This window comes from Branchiostoma floridae, chromosome 7 (genome assembly GCF_000003815.2).
Source record: "Branchiostoma floridae strain S238N-H82 chromosome 7, Bfl_VNyyK, whole genome shotgun sequence".
In the NCBI taxonomy this organism is placed as follows: domain Eukaryota; kingdom Metazoa; phylum Chordata; class Leptocardii; order Amphioxiformes; family Branchiostomatidae; genus Branchiostoma; species Branchiostoma floridae.
The window spans coordinates 12,451,850-12,468,768 of NC_049985.1; the positions used below are offsets into that span (position 1 = coordinate 12,451,850).

Below are 16,919 nucleotides of genomic sequence, written 5' to 3' on the forward strand. Positions count from 1 at the left end.
CGAAAATAGTTTGTGTGTTTGTCAAATTACGTGAATATTCACTTTTTATTTTCAATGCTGGTAACATATTTTACATTCGTATTCAACATTTCATTAATGATGGGTACAATATACAATTTCAATGGCAAGTTATGTTTAAAATCTGGAATTTATCTGAATTTCCTTGACATGTAGTTGCCGTGAACAGATGCAGTCGTTCGCGCGGATCTCAGTTTTCCCTTTCGATGGCCGTACGGCGGAATGGAGTTGTGCTGTTAACCGCCCTCATCTTCCTCCCGTTCTTCTGGTTCATGCTCTCATCTCGGCCAGGTAGGTGCAGACATTCCCAACTTTACCCTGCCCCATTTTCAAGATCATCCGTTATCAAGTTTGTGAGAAATCGCTTCGTAAGTAAACCGGAACAGTAAAACCCCGGCACCGCTGCCTCCCTTGTTGTGATACAGTTCATACTCGCAAGGTTTCCTTATTTTGATCAAAGATCGACAAAAACCTGTCCACGTATACATATAAATCTTTGAACCACAATTCTATGTTCTATTTCCGCTGCTGTAGTTTTCCATCTGCCCCTAACAGTACAGTACTGTACCTCCACGAGGTTTAGGTTTGCTCAAGGTGTGTTTGCTTATGTTGTGTTTACCTGCACAAGCTCACCTGTGTGAAGCTCTCTTCTCGCAGGTGTTTGTATGTGTCCTTAAACTAAAGACACTTTGTTTCCTGGTTACATCTCCTACTTATAGACATGTAAGGCCAAGCTTTTGTTTCAATTGATGATAGATAAATTTGTTCTTCACACAAAACAGACTAACGTCATGTGAAGATTTGTATTGAAACCATGAGCCAGAATTTCCTGTGAAATATCAAAATATTAAACAGATGTCGGTCATTTGACAAACCCGGCATAGTCAATACTTACTTACCTGTGTGATAATGATACTAGCACCTTGCTTACATCGTGTGTCATCACTCTCATCAGATATGATGTGTTACTCTGCTTCTTGTGTGAAATTTAACAGGTGCCTTCTTCTCATCATTGAAGGACATACAAGTAACATTATATGCATTTACTATATCATACAGGCTCATGAAATGATGATTATCTTTAGCAATGTCCCATTTACAGCAATATGTGAAGTATGATGTCAGAAATTTCCTTACATTACGACATTCATGTACAATGTAGAAGTGTAAGGAAAAACAACTTCCATCTTTTTGTCTTCCTAAGATGTTGAATTTCTTGGCCCCAGACAAAAGATGCAAAGAGCAATCAAGTTACCTGGTCACTTTTTTTTTATTAGTCGTTAATTAATATATTGGTTCGTCGAATCGTATGAAACAGTATGATACATGTAGTTGTGTGCTTTACTCATAACAGATATCAGCTCACAAAACAGATTTTTGCTTGAAATTGAATGTATTGTTAGCGTAAAATTGTAATAGGGGATGTTTATGGGTTCATTGGTACATGTATTCAAGTTGAATCTGTATCCGGGAGTGTATCATTTTGATTGTTTGGGAGGCAAGGAAACGAGTGCTTGAGGCGGATGTTATGTATTAAATCAGCTGCTTTTTATTTTTCCAAAATAAGGTGTGATGTCTGAATGCTGTACATATTGTGTGTTTATTTTGTATTTCGTATGTCCAAGTGCAGCGTTATTGTGTGGTAAATATTGGGGGCCTTGATGTACCGGTACATGTAAGCTGGATTTGATTGATATCGTATGATGGAGCACTTAATTTGCTAGTAATATATTTGTATCTTCCTTTGCTCTGTGGTTTAGTTGTCTACCAGATGAGACTTTATACAATTGTTTCCATCAAACCTGAAAGTCCATCAAGATGTGTAGTCGTCAGAAAATTCCACTTTGTTGTTACCTCCGTTTTCAATCTATGTGTTGATCTGTCATGGTGTATGTGTGTCAGTAGTTATTTGAATATTGTAGAGTGACAGGATGTGAGGCTGAAGATGGCACATTGTTATATGACTGGAGACTGGTAGGATGGGAAGGTTGTCTTGGCCTGGGTCTAATTTAAGGTTGGTCTAACAAACTGGTAGGAAAGTGTATAGACAGAATTTTTGAGAAATTCACTATAAGTATAAAGAATGAGATGAATGAAAAATGGAAGCTGTTTACATTTACATTATATGTTGCATGTATTGTATAAAGGAAATCACTTGGGGCTAAAAACGAATATGAACTATGCACCCAAATCATCTCATTGTCAGCTACGAATCCGTTTACAATACAGTTCACAATTTTTTTTACAGCTTAGGAATGATCCATCACCCCATAGAATGTTAATTTTATCTTTTAAAGTCAGTTTAGCTGTATTTTTGAAGTTTCAAACATTGTCAGATCAAGTAAGAGGTGCTAGCTCTCTCAAATTTTACATGTTACCTGTTTTTTGTGATGAAAATCTCCACCAGGAACCAATGCTGCTACTATAAATATTTTGATGAATACATGAAGACCACTTTCTCAACGGTACTTGATTACCCAACAGGCCCAGAAACTTGAAGAGCTCCTCTCAAGTTATTTATAGCATGTCGTACAAAGGATTCATTTTCTTTTGTCATGCCGGGTTATCTCATCAATATATTCTTTCTGCTAAAAAAATACCTGAATTTATAGTGATTGAAGAGATGTACCAGTGCAGCATCAGTAATCCTGAGGTACATACCCTTCAGATATTTAGGTGTTCAAGGCCTATATGGTAATGTTTCTTGATGTGTCAGAATGATGAGAGTTGATGTTATGAGTACCCGGTACCGTACAGTGCTTTGCAAGGGGTGTTATAGTAGTGGCCTTGGTATCAATGGTATGTCCTTCACAGCTTTGTTGAAATAGCCGACTGCAGGAAACAAAGTAGAGATGTATGGAAATAGCTCAGTATCCTGGTATCCAGCCATATTATAGCACCAGAGTCTCTTCTGCCATATCCGCAAATATGAAAGTGTACAGGGCACTGATAGAGACGTAAAGAAGAGTTAGCCTGCTACCTCTTTCTATTGACACCAAAGCATGGGCATTTGCATGTTGTGACCTTGACAAGCTTGAAGACCGACTTGCCAAGGATGTCCAAGGCTTACAGAACATCGTGACGGACAGACGGACACATGGAGAAGCAGAGTGGTCAGACTCCAGGCAGGTGGCCTGACCTGACGTGACGATGATCATCATTCAGTTATTGAACTCACAGCAGAAATGTGTAGCAGTTTATCAACAACTCAACTTCCACCTTGCAACTGGTTCACAGAAAATTAACCAAACCAAACATCATATTGATTAGTAAATGTTTAGTGGAATCAGACATTTTCAGTAGACAGCATCTCCTAATATGCTATTCTATAATTTTACACATAGCCATCTGGTTCCTTTGTATAATGATATCTACCCAACATACATGTGTGCAATCAAAATGTTTAGAATTTCAACACATTTATAATTTAGACCTAACGTCATCTACAATCTACATTGAGTTGATGATGACGAACTAGAGCCTAGAACCATAAAGGTGAAGCAATATGGAAGCGTCCCATTAAAACCATAAAGTGTACATTTGAGCTAGCACATTACCCTAGACAGTTTGGAAATAGGACATCATATACATTAACCACAGCTATAAGAGCTTGTGTGATGTGCCTATCACCGTCATATAACCAGGAAACCTGTTAAACAACCCAAGTATTAAATTTTAATGACCTTCTCAACTATCGTTCCTGTAACAAAGCGTTACACTTGGCTATGTGTGTATGAACAGAACTGTGGAAAGAATCATTTTTTATGCTATAGAAGACAATGGAAGCAACATTCTTGTGCTGTTTTCACAGTATAGTGTAAGTAAGTAAGTAATGGTGTACAGGTAGTATATTGTCTTTTATTGCTTTTTTGAGAGAGGTAGAGGGATGCAAGGACCATTTATCAACCATTTGTTGAAATAGTGACTTGTTTTCAGAACCTTCTGCATTGTTCAAGTATATCAGTTGTTGCTCAAACTTGCTATATAGTGCAAAGGTGGCTTTATAAGGTAATGTTTTCACATCTGATGTTTTGAAATCAGGACTGTTCCACTAAAAATACAGGGGGTTCCATATAAATGTTACTGTTGTGCCTACTGTTTGAATCCCTTTCCATGAGCCCCAGTGCCCTGTGGGGTTAAGTGAGACCACAGGTGACTAAACACAACCACCACTCAGAGATCCTGTCTGATAATCTAAAATGTAAACTTGAGCTATTATCATGGCAAACAGGGCTCAGTCTGTGGCCAGCTGGTTATGTTAACTTTGCACTCAATTCTTTCTCATTGTGCTATGATTGATACACGGCTGAAACACCATTTTAGTTTCACATCAGTTCTTTTAGTTAAGATTTACAGTATTTGTCTTGTTGCTAATGTCGGCCGAAGACTGCCTGTTGTGACACACTCAGCATGTCCAAGATGAGAAACATCAGGATTCTAGATACTAGTGAGTGATGCCAGAAGATGTATGTACATAGGTTTGCTTAAACTTTAAGCCTGGAAGCCATATTAGTCCCATGTCTCTTTTGTGAAGAGGACAGAAGAGACTCAGGAGATATGATATATCTGAATACCAGGCAAAGGTTTGTTGAGATGAATTCAGTTATGGATTGAACGTAATTGGCTATACAGAAAGTTTTGTTTGGTCACCAATACCCGGTATTTCAGTAGTGAATATATGCAATGTGATGCAAGAGCAAACTTCGCCCACATATGAGTTATAAGTAAGACAAATGGAGTACCCAGCGATATTCCAAAATCTTGTGACTTGCGTAAGAAATGACCCAGATTAGTTCTATGAAGACAGTCTGTGGATTAGATAGGGCTAAACCCTGATGGATATATGCCTGAAGGGGATAACTGCCTCAGCAGACGTCACATCTATTCCCAACATTTTTACGTACTTTCTGATGGACGTAAATGTACCTGTACTGATTATCAACCCTGTGCAGGTGTTACACTTAACCATACACCACATTATGCCAACGCGATTTGGAACCTTAAATTGGCCAGTGGACACTTCCAGGCTCCTGTCGTATCTACTGCTGCTCAGAAACTAATCGTCCAGTGACCGTTATCAGTCCTATACAGGTGTCGGTCCATTAAATGTCTCACACAGTTTTAGTGCATTTGGAAAGCAGGAACTGTTTTCAGCCCCAAGCAATGGTAGTTACCACAGGTTCAACGATACAGTTTAAAATATCACCTAAAACTTTCAATGATTGTTTACCAGTTAGTGCAAGCTGTGATGGCCACAAAAAGCGAGGGAAGAATTTTATTTTGCCAGTATCATTCTGTAGAAAATTATCCCATTTCTCCTCAGGTAGAAGTGATATGTGGTTTATGGCGTGGACTGGTTATCAGACCAATACAGGTGTATCTCCATATGTCACATTATACTAAATGGCAGGCTTTTAAACATTGATGGATGTCTGTTTGGTAGACATTAGGGGTGACCATACAATAAACATTTGATAGGGGCTCTGCCACACCTTTATAGATGATGAATAAGGATGTTACTGTGGTCAGGGACTTTCTTTATGCACATGTCATATCTTATCTGTTGTGGGGAGGGGGGCACACAGAAAGGTTGCCAAACCTAACTATTCTCAACAGAATCATATTGTCTGTGTGCGCATGTTTGTTTCTTACTTTACAGGGGTGAAGGCTGCCCAACTCTGATTGCCTTCTTTGACATGTTACATGGAGACTTTGTTTATTTGTTTTGTTTTTTAAGGCAGCAAGCAAAAGATGCAATAAAAACTGTTAGATACTTTAACACTTCAGGTGTAGCCAGATCATAATCATAAATAAATCATGTAATTTCTTACTGACAAAACTTCTGTTTGACATTGCTGGGAACCCTGGGCATATGGCAATGACCAACACATGTACATATACAATATGTCATTCCAGTAGGTAAGAGATATCTCTGTCGTGACTTAACACAAAATGTAGAAACTCAAAACTTAACATAATGTATTATTCTAACCTCTTATCTTGAGAATTGAGTGAAAGGTTCAAAATTAGTGAATTGCAATCCATACTACATAAATGAGTACTGGGCAAGTATTCTTTTTGCTTGCAAAATTACAGTTTGTCAATAGTCAAAAACTTTTACAAATTGCACAATGCAGGGTGTTCCAAGGCCTGAGTGAGATTTGGGTTTCCTGGGAAAATGTATGATAAGGAAAGATAATATCCATTGGTTTTCTGTGACCAATAACTTATCATTCTCTATGTGAACTGATACATGATATCATATCAATTCCCCTAATTGATAGTGAATGTTATAATATAATGTCTGTGCAATTGACGCAAGGAATAGAATTCACATGTGCTCCAAAGCAGTAGCTAGACCCACAGTAAGAGGAGGAAAGGAAGAAGAGAATTGAAGATGAACTCCCCGGGTGTGATAGGCGCCTGCTGGTATATATGTCACACAGACATAGATCGGATGTCCGCTCTAGACTTGATTCAATCTACTGGATATGTCCGCTTCCTGAGCAAGACCAGAGTCATTTGTCATCCCAAGCACACACATTTTCCTCTGCAACAAAACCTGCTGTAGGTTTAACTACTACCAGGCATACAGTAAATCAAGCTTTCACTGTGCTTTTATTTTGAGGCTGGAGGTTGGAGAGGAAATGGTTTTTGGTAGTGTTTCAAGTTTGCAGTTAAGGTCTCATTGATGAGTTTCTTCTTCCCATAGACTTCTATGTATTAATTCGTGGTTTAAATGGGCGCGTTCATAATGAAGCTACGTGAAATTTCAGCAGATTTTTCATTCTATGTCGAGCACATTTACCCTATATCGTGGGAAAAAATTGCCAATGTAAACTATACGTAGGAACTTTTTTTATAGCAATTACAAACTACGATTAGTCAATCCCCACAAAAGGCACTTTTTCGCTGCTATTGTACAACCGCACCACTCAGAACCCACGACTGTGTACCTCCGACCTAGCGCGCGGCTGCAAAACTTTACCTGCTAATTTCTTCAGTTACAAATAAGCTTTCACCAATCTAACTTTTGAGATCAGTTCCGCTGGCTAAAAGGGAATTTCTCACCACTAAAAACATGCGTCCGTGCAGCCGTTCATTTTTGGCTCGGATCTCTTTTAGGGTCCCCACTAGCGGAGTAATACATCAATGAGACCTTAAAACCATTTTGTAGCACTGCTACAATCTGTAATACATTGGAATTGCATATTGGTGGTGTCATGGATTCTCATCAATAGAGAGGATGCTGCAAAAACTGCAACAACAAAACGAAAGATTTATTGTACAGCACAACAGCAGAAAGGCCAAACCTATTTGATTTGTTGTCTGTCAGATTTACAAAGAAATACTGTAAATGCAGAAACTTTCTCGATGGTTTGATATTCACGGTTTTTGCGGCGGTCGCTCCAAAATGAACTTAAAACCACGGGAACATTTTTCCATGGCAGTAAGAGACTACAGTGCATGGTGCTACCACAAACTTAAAACCAGCGCAAAAACTCCCTTTTTCCGCCACCACAAGATTAAATCCCCGCAAGCTTAAATGCATTTACAGTACTAGAAAACCAACATGAAATCTGAGTGAAGATATTTTGATGTAAGATTTGCTCCCAACCCTATATTTTCATCTTTGCCTCTTGCTACTTTTTACATGTATCCAAGATCTAACAAAATAAAGTGTTACAGCCTAATTGGCAGCTATAGATTGAGATGATACTTCAGCTCCAGACCAAAAATGTTGATATTCTACATGAGTACAAAGTTCTTCCTGATTGGGTAATAACTACAGGTACAGGGGAGGACGAAATAATTTTCCCCACTGCAACACATTAATCACTGCAGGCCCCCAACCTTGGTTGATATACCGGACGAGACATGCATTCTGTTTGGGAACATGGCAGCAATAAGTAATAGCATACAATGAACATTTATACAAATATACATGTACCTGTGAATATGCCGATGAGTTTAAATGTTATAAATATTACAAAGACTGTTTTCAGTTGAAGAGGAATGATGTGGAGAAGCTTGAGGTGGAAAAAATTTGATTTTTTTGCCGAAACATTATTTCCCACATTTCGATGGTAAAGTTTATTCGTCACATTTTCCACATTCAGAAGGATGGCTATATTGGAACTTTTCACATGTTGTTGCAAGTTGACCGTCAGGCCTGATCACGAATTCTCCAAACGCACATCTGTGGAAAAGGAAATAAAGTTCAGAAGAGTTGACCCCATCATACCACACATTCTTTGTGTGCTGGAAGTTTGAAGCCTTGTGGCAACTTGTCTCAATTCTCATCCATCTGCCTTTAAAGTTTAAATGCTAAAGGATGATTAGCAGGAATATATGTTAGATATTGATTGCAGAGGAAAAAAGAAAATCTTGATATATGTAAATAACAGTTTTGGTATTCAGAATCCTAAGAGGAAAACTTGAATTTGACCAATAATATGATATTTCACTCTTACTATTAAACTACACTAACTGTAAATGCAGAAACTTTCGCGGTGGTTTAATGTTTGCAGTTTTCGCGGTGGCTGCTTCACCGCAAATTTAGAACCACCGCAAACATTTTTCCATGGCAGTAAGAGACTGCAGTGCATGATGCTACTGCGAACTTAAAACCGCCGCGAAAAGTCCTTTTCCCGCTACCGCGAAATTAAATCCCCGCGAACTTAAATGCATTTACAGTATGTGTACCAAGGTACATACTTTTGCCTTGGATTTTGTTTTCATGTTGGTTTTCCAATCATCACAATTTTTCTTAACCCAGCAACCAATAAATTTGATTTGTACAACCCAAGCCTTTTTAATATAAACATTGATTTATAGCACTTTCCCAATAATTATGTACCTTATTCACGTTGGAATGTCTGACCATTGCTACACTGGCAACTTGCCCGTCAGAAACCACTTTCAATACTCTCTTCAGTTACATGGAGGGTTGACCTAATTTCCTTGGAATGTTAGACTTCCAATCAGCCATTCATCTGAGGAATTACTGTTGCAAATGGATTTCTTGAGTCCTTTATCTAAAGACCAATATCTATCACCTGTGACATCTCAGTTTCCTCTCTCCATCTTGGTTACAGCCCCTCTCCACCAGGGGCTAGGGCTAAAGAATAAATCTTCAATTCTACATTTTTAATGTTTTGCTGTCTTTTATATCATACTCAGTCTCAGTTGATATTGTGTAAGAAAGGAGTGTGAATAGACAGAAACAATAATAAATATAAAAATATCTTGACTTCCAGGATTCGTAATGGCGCCAATCCTGAGCCGCCACCTCACAAACCCAGACGCTAAACCGTTCGGCCAAAAGGCTTAAAGCTGTTTGGTGTGGTCAGTTAAGCAGTCCTTGAACCCACTGTTGATTTGTCATGATATTGTCATGATATTAATAGATATCTTTCAGCTCTAGTGCTTGAAGATTATGAGCTTGAGGAAAATTTATCATTTTAGAAGTGGCATTTCATTACCCATATTCCATTTAATTGATATGTTTCTTCATCTCTACATTATCACATAACCCAAAACACATTGCCAACACCAACCCTTACATTATCCTTCAATGCCTTGACCTTACCCTCCTTACATCCTTCACACAGAAGGTCTCAATGCTCCATTTACCACTTAGAAATTAATAGTTCTGCGCGGACTCAGTTAATGGTTTTCTTGTGGAAAACTTTTCCAGGTTCCTAGAGGCACATGGAACAAGTTTTCTTCTACATGTACATGGACTCAATATGTTAGCCCTCTGCCTTTCAATACATATGCTTTGATACTTTCAGCTGGACAGAGTTAGGTTAGCTGGATCTTCCAGACAAAGCATGGTAACATGCTGAGTTAAGGTACATGTACCAGGGGAGAGCCCATTAGGGGACACCCTATCAGCAAGTAATCCCCTACTCTGTTGGATCTGTTTGTGTTTTAGATTGGGAACATGTGTGTGTGTATTGAAGCAGATATACATGATGAAGTAGGAACCTTAATCAGATAGGTCTATTGATGGTGCATGCTGCCATAGGTATGAAACCTTGTTTGGCATATACGTGTAATAAGTTGTTATACCTGCCAAACTAAACTGTTCTGGGTTGACCTATTTAGATTCAGATCCATTGTCAGGGCTGTCTCCAGGACCCATCCTTCCACTCCCAGGATGGAAATTTGCTTATTGGGGCAGATATTTCACCCCATCCATCCAAAAAGCTGACATGAAATTGATGAAAATGCATTTTTCTAAGATAAAAATAACTGCTTCAGAAGAAAATTACATGGACTCCCAAACAATGAGCAGGACAGAACAAAATTTTAAGTTGGAGAAGCCATTGTGTACATTGTACACATTGTCGTCATCATTAGACATGTGGCGAACAATATTTGCCAGGAGTACAAATACATCACAATCATATATGTGCCAGCTTGCCTTTTATCTCAAAAGCCATGCATTGTGTGAAGTGTTTGCTCCATTTTCCTTTAATCCATTTGTTCCATGATGCACCTGGCATAGCAGGAAACTTCAACCAGGTCAGACTTTTTGATGTGAATTATGGAGGATGGTATGGTAAATGCAGAAACTTTTGCGCGGTTTGATGTTCGTGGTTTTCGCGGTAGCCGCTTCACCACAAACTTAAAACCGCCGCAAACATTTTTCCATGGCAGTAAGAGACTACAGTGCATGGTACGGCAAACTTAAAACCACTGGGAAAAGTCTTAAACTTAAAACCTCTTTTGTGACTTGAATCTAAGCTGGAAAAGTTTTACCGTGCAAACTGGGGGTGTTTCACTTCGAGGTCAGCTTATCGTGCTTGACGTCTTTCTTTCTACATTCGCATTTTCCTTTTTGAATAATCCTCCTTGCATTTACTTTCAGTTTGAGTTATTGCATACTGTTTGCTGTATACCTCATTGTGTCAATTTTGAATGATACCAAATGCCCACATATATTACTGACGTCAGCGGAATAAAACAGATGGAACGTGGGATGTTGTTGCTTTATGATAACCAGAACTGCCAGTCAAAGGCTGCATGTTTTTTGAATTCGAATTCTTGGAACTGGAATCTAGCCAATTACATCGCCTGTCAAATCTGTTTATTCGATTCAAAGCAGTTTTGATGTATGAAAGTTCACTTTGAATATTCTGAAGATCATGGTCTTTTTGTAATCAACGGTTTGGCTTGTTTTACCAGGAATAGTTAACAGGCAACGTATGTCTCAATGTGCATGTATATATGAGCAATAAGAAAACAGCACAGATCAGAAAAAAAAACACCAGTCTCCCAGAAGGTTTACAAGAAAGGCTAGGTTACACCATAGAAGCAATCAAACAATCCAAAATCTCTTTAAAAGTTCGAAAATCGTCGCCAAGACCTCGCTGAATTTAAGCCCAGCTTCCAGAGGCCCGCAAATGTCGGCCAAGCAGCTAAAAATCATCCGTAGCCAGCATAATCGCCAGGACGTCAGTCGTTCTTCTGACAAAAATGCCCATTTAGAGCTCGGCAACACGTCGGCCAAGCTAAATTTCTGATTTGTGACAGGGGCTTTAGGACATGTTGTTCATTGCAAGGTTAAACGTAGCTGACATAACAAACAAGAGCACCAGGTAATTGGCTAATGGGTGAAGAGTGCCTGTTGACGTGAGATAACACGTTCCCCTTGTCTCCAAGGCTCCTGCGTCGTGCCGCCACTCACACACTGGTCAACAATACAGGATCCTTGGGGCAGGGTAAAGATTCAGGGATCAATTTCTTGTCAACAAAATATAGTACCGCTTTTCATTGGTGAGTCTTTGGGGTAGATCTTAAGCGGCGTTCACTAATTTGAAAGCATGTGTGAGTATTACAAATTTGTTTGCTAGCAACCATTATGTTTAAGCTTTGTGTTGCGTCACGTCGCGTTGTGGTTTGACGTCAATGTCAGGGTGCTTTCTATTGTCTCATTAGTTGTTTAGTTAGTTCTTTGGTCTTCTTCCTTCATGAGTTCTTTTGTTTGATTAATTGAATTGTTATAATTTGACAAAGGGGGGGGGAGACCTTTATATAAGCACAAGCTGCAGGCCTCCCTTGCACTGTTAACATTCCATTTATATTATTATGTATTTATTGTGAAGTACGAATAAAACAAACAAACAAACTTAGAAAGAATCTTCCACCGTAAAATGTATCTGCACTAAGAAGCAAAAGGTACATGTAGCCAAACTTTCACCATAAACATGGCATTAAAATTGATATATTTTGTTCAGAATATGTGTAGATGATGCATTCGTGCCTACACATAGCCATCTGCCATGTTACGAAGTTACTGCGTTATGTTGTGTCACGTACAATCAGTATTCCATAGCGACACTTATACAGAGTGCACCTCTAATGCAGCTAGCGAGACCTCGTGGGAAAAAGCACGACAGGCCATCAAAGGATTGAACTTGCAGGCATTTCTATCGATTTTTGTAATCTTATTACTGAGTTAACAAATGACAGGGTCTTATTGTGGGCCTTTGTGGCCCTGTGAAAAATGTAGGAATTATTCTCTAAAGTGAGAATTCATTTCCCACATTTGTTCAGAGAAGTAGACACTGACATCATGACATTGTTGTTTATCTTGCATATTCCAGTTGGATTTTGAGAGTTGTTTTACGATTTATGATCTATTCTAACAGTTTTCTGGTTATAAGGTTATGAGGGTTTTTGAGCATGTTTGTGATGTTCTGAGTTAATTCAATCTTGTAGCTCAACAATGAAAACGTAATTACTAGAAGTCAAGTCAATACTTGATAATCTGTTGAGGTATAAGTGGGAATACTAGTATCACACCCAACATTTATGTTACATCAAAGGCAATATCGACCACAGCTGCATTTGAGAGCTTGGCAATAATTGAATGGAGGTGGCACAAGATACCACAATTAGGCATATTTCAAAACTTGATATTGTTCTAGTAATTAGAACCATATGGTTCCATAGAAGGAAAATTGCAATTTCTACAGTTGAATTCTTCAATTATCCTTAACCAACCTGCCATGATAGAATTGTCTCTCAGGATGTCATCAGGAAGATGAAGTAGCACATGAGGTTATTCTGTAATACCTGCAGAGCATAGAGCAGTGAGTTCCCAGTCCTGGTGTGGATGCACTGAGATGCACAGATAACAGGTGCACAGGGTACTGTGTGAAATTGGAATTTCTACCTCATTGCTTGGGGGGAAAGATAAGAGTTCTCACAAGGAGATACAGTCAATGGTGCAGAGATAATGTATTGAAAATTGCATTTTTTGCATGTTTTACAGTCAAATGTTGTGAGTAAGAACTCTGTATATGATTAATATCATTACAATAAAAATGTATGGAACAGAGCCTAGATCAGGATGATCTTCAAGCTGTATTGTCTTTTAGGATGGCTTGAAGTTCTTTGTGAGTTCAGGGGCTGACAGGCGATTTCAGTCTATGTTGGGAATGAGTTGTATAGGTGCAATCCATATAGTGTAAATGGAATATTTCTTATCAGGAATTGTCAGTATATGCATATGATTATGATCAGATGTATTATGATAATTGCAAATGTCAGTTTGGGACATACTCTAGATTGCATAGACATGGAATAAAGATATCATTCTATAGTACATGTACATGTAAGGTCACCAATGTACATGATATGTGCACAAGAAATACAAATACAGAAAGCCATAAATAGCAGTCCCATTACATGTCCAAACACTGCATCAGAGGTGAAAGTAACATGATCAAGGTTGCCTTTAAAAGTAAGGAAACCGCATAATTTCTGTTGCAGTTGTAGTCCAGCATGGCATGGGATTTCGAAAATCTCTTTCCTTGCACACGTATGATCACCTTTGCACAAGTCATTTCAGACTCTAGTGATGATGGATGGATGGTACATTTATGTGTGGCAAGCATGTCCAATCGGGAATTAGAAAACGTTCAGTGAAAATATGATGAGTATTAAAAGTAAGGTTACTTCAGGTGAAGGCAGTTCAGCACCATAGAAGGCTCCACATTTTTTGTCCACAAAATTTAACAGAATCTTCAAGAATATGCATAAATGAAAGTAATGTGTGTTAACAGGTACTACTCCAAGTAGTAGATATCTTCAGTTTAAAACTTGGACTACAGATGATCAGGTTAAAGGTCAGAGGTCAAATGTACCAGCTGTTAGACCTTCTTCATTCAATAATTCATCCCAGCAGTTCACATGCTTTTCAAGCTATTCATGTTTTTATTGCATCTATTGATTGTACATCTCTTAACTTCCCCTTGTTGTGTTAATAGCATTATAGGTGCATTTTTCTTGAGAATGTTTGAGACTTATCAACATAGTATGATGTCAGTCTTTTCATGGTGTTCTGAATAACTGAAGCTGAATACCTTTCCCAAAGACATGATGCACTGAGATCTTTTATCTATACATGTCACGCATGTTGTGAAAGGAGGCCATTGTAGAGAGTTTGACCTCTAACTTATTGGTTTTCCATGAGTTACAGCGCACTTAAGTTGCTCATCAAAATTAGGAACCAAAGCAATCATTACCCATAAGGTCATGTACATCAAACTAATCAGGTGCTACGTCCAGACACAAAGTCTCGCTACATCACGTTCACGGTTGTTCAACACATCCTCCAATCCCGTGGGGTTAATCGACTGTGCGGCGCCAGCGGGCCTTAGTGTTCCTACAGAGGTTAAAGTTGAAGAACCAGAGAGGCAACAACATCTAGCTGATGAGGAGAGAGGAGGTTACAAAGTGGAGATGTTCATCACCTTTGGGGAACAACTTCATTTGTTTCAGACAGCTTCTTTTGTAGGATTTACACAGGAGAGAAGTAGTTTTGCATAGAAATTGGGGTAAGAACTATTGATTGATGCTTACCAGGACTCCCCTGTGCATACAGAAGCAAGAGCAATACTTTCTAAGTACTGTTTGATCACATAAAAGTCAGCTAAAGTACAACAGGCAGTCCCAGGCTGTGGCCATGCATCTCTGTGTGCAGTTGGCCAGGCTGGCACACAGGCTTTAATGGAAGTTGCATGAGATGCCAGGGGCTTTTCTGGTCCAATGCTTATTAGTTAGACTTGATCTGGGTGGTACATCTTCTTTAATGGGCACATGGCTCAGTCTTATTTACTGGAACCCTGGCAGCTGCCTGCAATTAAAACACATAGCTATTAGCTTTTACAAGGTGGGAACATTGTCTTAGAGGCATGGCATGCTGTAATTCACTAAAGTATATGGAAGTTTGCAAGAAGTTTTGCTTCTATTTTTTTCTCTACATGACATATGATAAAAAGTAAACAAACAGTGTTTAGTAAACCTTTGGTAGTAGGTTTGAGATTTTTTTTCTGTCAGTATTTGATGCTTTACTTCAATTGAATGCCCAGCAATTTCACCAATTTTTAACAAAATCACTGCAGCCTGCCTGCTCTAAATCTTGGTCAGTTTGTGACAAATTGTTACTCTCCTAGCAGACGTTCGGCTACGGCTATTTTTCATTTTTATTTTTTAAAGCCCGATATTAACAAAAATTAAAAGAAAATGTCAGAAACAACTGCCATACTTCTGCTTGGAGAGTACAAATTGTCTCCTTGTAATTGTTTGAAATTCAAGTTTTCAGCCAGCTTGCATGTTTGTTCTACACGAAGTGAAACTCACACATGTCCAGGCTTCCATATTGAACTCAATGATTGGACAAAGGAAATGAACCATTCCATATCCAACACTAATGGACATTCTAACTGTTAATGGGTTTTCTAACTCTCCCCAAGAAACCAATAAAATCTGGCACCTATTACAGTAACTTTAAAGAGAGGGCCAGAGGTAAGTAAGTGCCCAATTTATTAGTTTTTCCTTAGACTGTAACAAATGACCAGTCTTGCAGAGAACAGCATTCATAATACAATTCAAAAGAGGAACAAGATTGTACTACATTTCAAACTTAACAAGAGCCATCTACCACACAAAAGTCACGACCGTAGCATGTTCAGAAACCAAAACCAAAAAATCTGCTGCTGTACTATAGAAAGCCACTAGTTGGCCCAAAATTTAAATATTTCTTTGAATCCCTTTTGACCCTAACCAACAGACCAAATATTATAAAAAAATTCATATCCATCCCCAACTTCTGGAGTCAAGACTCAAGCAGTTCATTTACAAGTACTAGACTGACATCTTCGTAGACAAAGCTGATTACCTTGTTCAGATGTATTATTTTGTCCAATGCTACTACACCAAGGCATGCTAATCCCAAACCTGTACTCTCACCAGCAGTGACTGGGTCCTATTTTAACCATTAAGTCAATCAATCCCTAACACCATTGGGATCACAGAAACTGTTAACTTCCTTCCACCAATGTTAACCCTCTAAATCCCTTACAGCTGTTCCATATTGCCAGAAGGGAAATCTAACTTTGAACCAATCCAGCTGTGTTGTCATGACTTCTGCTTGTAAAGTTCAAGGTTACATGTAGTCGTGCTGGTAAGATTAATGTAGGCTTTGCTTCCTGTAACTAAGTAAGACTAGGTTGTCGTGACACATTATCATGATTATGTTCTGTGTTGTGGGTTTGGTTTACATTGGTTGGAAACGGGTTAGTCTATATTGTTACTTGTTTGGGCAGACTTTGTTTGACTATAAGCAGAGATATGTTCTTACAAATAACCTTTGACATAATGTCATTTACAAACTCGGATGAACTTTCATGCTGATAAAAAGATGAAGTATACGTACATGGATGCTAAAAACAAATGTGTGAAACTGCAATGAGGCCTGCTATGCATGGGCACACTATCAAATCACTTTCTCACACTCAAGCAAGTACCGCATCTTAAAACAAAACATACAAATCTAGAAGTTGTCATCATTGAGGACATCATTACTAGTATCCTGGGAGTCC

General features: G+C 38.6%; 1 protein-coding gene across 1 annotated transcript in view; it reads left to right on the top strand.

Annotated features, from left to right (window-relative positions):
* Window positions 1-157: 157 nt before the first annotated feature.
* The window catches only part of LOC118420033 (alpha-1,3-mannosyl-glycoprotein 4-beta-N-acetylglucosaminyltransferase B-like), a 37,075-nt gene continuing 20,313 nt past the window's right edge, over window positions 158-16,919 (top strand). Inside the window, exon 1 of the mRNA XM_035826738.1 lies at window positions 158-309. The gene's annotated coding sequence lies outside the window, so the exon portion shown is untranslated. The remainder of the gene's footprint in view (window positions 310-16,919) is intronic.